Raw genomic sequence first — 3287 nt, 5'->3', positions numbered from 1 at the left:
TAATAAAAGAGAAGAACAAATTACATCAGCCATGAGCAGGCGCCGTTCACTGAGGTTGTCCCCATCTGCTGTAGTGTGGAGTTCGACCCGTACCAGCTGTAAGAGGAACACATGAAACAGCCCTATCTTCAAACAGCACCCAGGGATCGTGTTAAAAGACCACATAACCAGCTATAGCCAACATCAGCAATAAACATGTTTACTTTGCCACAGCACTTTTTTTTTTTAAATAATTCCTGTTACGTGGCCTCCATCAGAAATTCCCCATTGTCCTCATCCTCTCCAGAGAGCTCCCACACAAAGTAAGAGCTGAACGCCATCCTCACCCGCAGTCTGGTAACCGTTGGCAAACGACCGTTAGCAATCGCCAGCCGATCTGGCCGCTGGACGCACGAGGAAATAGCTTAGAGGAAATAGTCTGTTCCCATTAAGCCAAAACACCGCTTTTTTTCACCATATGCGTCTAACATATTGTGCTGACAGTCTCAGAATTTCTAAGGAGGGGGTGTTACTAACATATTTTTTAAAGCAATCTAAAATTTCCCATTCGTAATGCGGCTCCTTCCGTGCCAGTCAGGTGACTAACGCAAGGCCTGCAGAGCAGTTTCATACATTGCACAATAATTTGTGGGGATCCTAGCAACAAGTCTGCTTGGTAAAAGGTGTCCATTATGTTCGGTGACCGAGCGCTTATCACGCTCGGTAAGCGACGCTCGTGGCTACCTCATTTAGGCGGATCGTGATGCTGAACCACACCGCGGGCCTTATTCCCCAGGCAGCAGCGCTGCCGCTCGTGTTGTGGAGGCCGTTTCGCCGCACGGGCTGCTGCGCACATGCAAAATGCTCTCAGTAAAAAAGACAACACAACCACACATACGGTTGCTCCTGCTTAAGCTCACACGCGATGATAACAGTCAGTGGAAGGCGCGGGGCGAATCCCCCGCGAAGACTGGGGTTAGGCGCTGTTTGAGCCATGACTATAATCCACAAAACAAGAATCTGGGGAAAAAACTGTGCCTTTAGGTCACAGGCACTGGCTTTGAGGAGGCCCAGAAGACTGCCTAGGCTCTGCAGGCAAGGCAGCATGGCTTTGCATGGGAAGCAAACCTAAATCCACATGAGAACCAAGGTTATGCCTGAAGGACCATCCCCCTGAGATACGTAGGGCCGCCAATGGCATGAATTTCAGTGCTACAATTTGTACTTGAAAGCTAGTAAAGTCAGAGGACATGTCAAAGGAGAGATGTAAGTGTCCCGTGGCGAAGCCTGGCTGAGTTAGAAGGTTGCCGTATTTTGAACAGCATGGACCAGTGGCGTTTGGGTGTTGGCGACCTTCAGCTGCTGTGTCTCAAAGGCATCCTCATGACCGAAGGGAAAGAATTGAGACTGCCACTCTTTTACAGTTGCTTCTCATCATCTGCTAGTGGCATCTCAAGGCTTCAGCCAGCCTGTAGTCCCTAATCAAGCCCTATTTCTCAACCAGATATTTATAAATTCAGAATACTGCACTGCAGCAAGTGATACTGGCATAAATTCCTATCTGTCATCCCCTAATCAACTCCCAGCACAGTGATCAATCTCCTTCAAATTCACATGATCTTAACTACTTAGTATCTAGAAGAGACACTGCAGGAAATGGGCAGGACAATTTAGAGGCACTGACCTATCCAGCAGCTGTAACTCCATGTACGTTACAGTAGAGACAGATATTTTTATTTCTCCATCATCATCTCTGCCATAGTCCTCATCACCGACTACGGTATTAGTGCAAGAATTGGGGTAAACAAGGTTAAAATGCAGTTGCAAATGCTCTTCCATCACCTTTCACAAGCAGTAGGTAATTTTTTCCCACAGGAGAGCTTGCGGGGCACCGAGTGGGCACCCAGGAGTCACCGAGATGTTGGCACAAGGACACAGTTGTTCACACAGAGCGGTGTTCCCACCCATTTCGTGTTTTACTGAGCTTTGGTGTGTCTTCAAACACTATCTAAGGACCAACTTAACACTGGCTAGGAAACGAGTGAAAGACTGAGACTTATCCATGGCTCATCTTCGCTTTCCCTATATAGCATGCAGCAGGAAAAATACTCCCAAACCCTGTGCTGAGACACTGTCATACTGGCAACTTTCTGCTGTACCCCAGTATATATCTGTTTTCACAAAGTAAATGATATTACTATATTTCATGTCATCCAGCCAGAAAAAGCCCTAATGTGATCCCAGGGAAAGCATTTTCAATATATAGATACCGTAACCCTTGCAGAAGAATTGGATAGAGCTTGCATGTACTTTGTCAGATCAATTTTCTAATCCGGCTCACCCAGCAGAGCTCGCTGGCGTTAGACAAATAACTTGCATTTCAGTACAGGCTGTTACTGCCGTTGCTGGGAACCCTGAGAAAGGTGGGGGGAGAGGGTACAAAGGAAAAAACTGCTCATAAATCTGCTCCTGTCGGAAAACAGGAGTGGGGTTAGCACCAAACAGGAGGACCCCCACAATGGGCAGAAGGGGTGGGGAGCAGGGCTGCTGTGCCTGGACGTGGCATGGCTTCAGCATCCCTGCAGGAGCTTCTCTGACAGTCGGGCCAGAGTTTCCAGCAGGGACCAATGTCCTCAAGCATCCCCCTTTGCTGCACACTAGCTCCAGCTGCCGTCGCTGGAGTAAGTCAAATCCAGAGGATTTAAAGAGAAGATGAACCCCGTGGGTCACAGCCAATATCTGCAGAGCCGAGCCACGCAGCCTGGCTGGCCAAAACCAACAGTGGCTGCGCAGTCGTGATAAACGCTCCGGCTCGAGGATTTCCGTGACAGTACATCACTCACTGTACCTCTAGGGCTCATCAGCAGGCACCACGGAGGCATTTCATAAGCAAGTGAAAAATGACACAGCAGTTCTGACTGTACAACCCCCGTCCCTCACGTCTGCTCTAAGCTGAAATCAATGCAGTTGCACCCGTGTTAACGGAGAGCAGAAATGGGAAAATTCCCCTGAAGGTGATTTGAGACAATACTGTTGAAAAGATCAAGGTGTGTTTTTTTGTTTAAGGAAGGAGTCAGTTGATTGTCAAGTTTGGTTTAGTTTTGTTCCGAGATACAAAATTAATATATTAATACAAAAGCAGGTGATGCTTACGAGGGCTATTACTCAAGATCATTCACTCTGCTACAGTTCATTTCCTTGGTGTCAGAAATCTGCTCCCAGACAGACAGCAGGCTTTTAAAGCATTTGTGAAGGAGGAAGTTTTCTCTAGCGACAAGTAGAAAAAAAGAAAAAAAAAAAAAAAAAAA

The sequence above is a fragment of the Phaethon lepturus genome, unplaced genomic scaffold (genome assembly GCF_000687285.1).
Source record: "Phaethon lepturus isolate BGI_N335 unplaced genomic scaffold, ASM68728v1 scaffold54960, whole genome shotgun sequence".
NCBI classification, from domain to species: domain Eukaryota; kingdom Metazoa; phylum Chordata; class Aves; order Phaethontiformes; family Phaethontidae; genus Phaethon; species Phaethon lepturus.
This window is presented reverse-complemented; position numbering follows the sequence as displayed.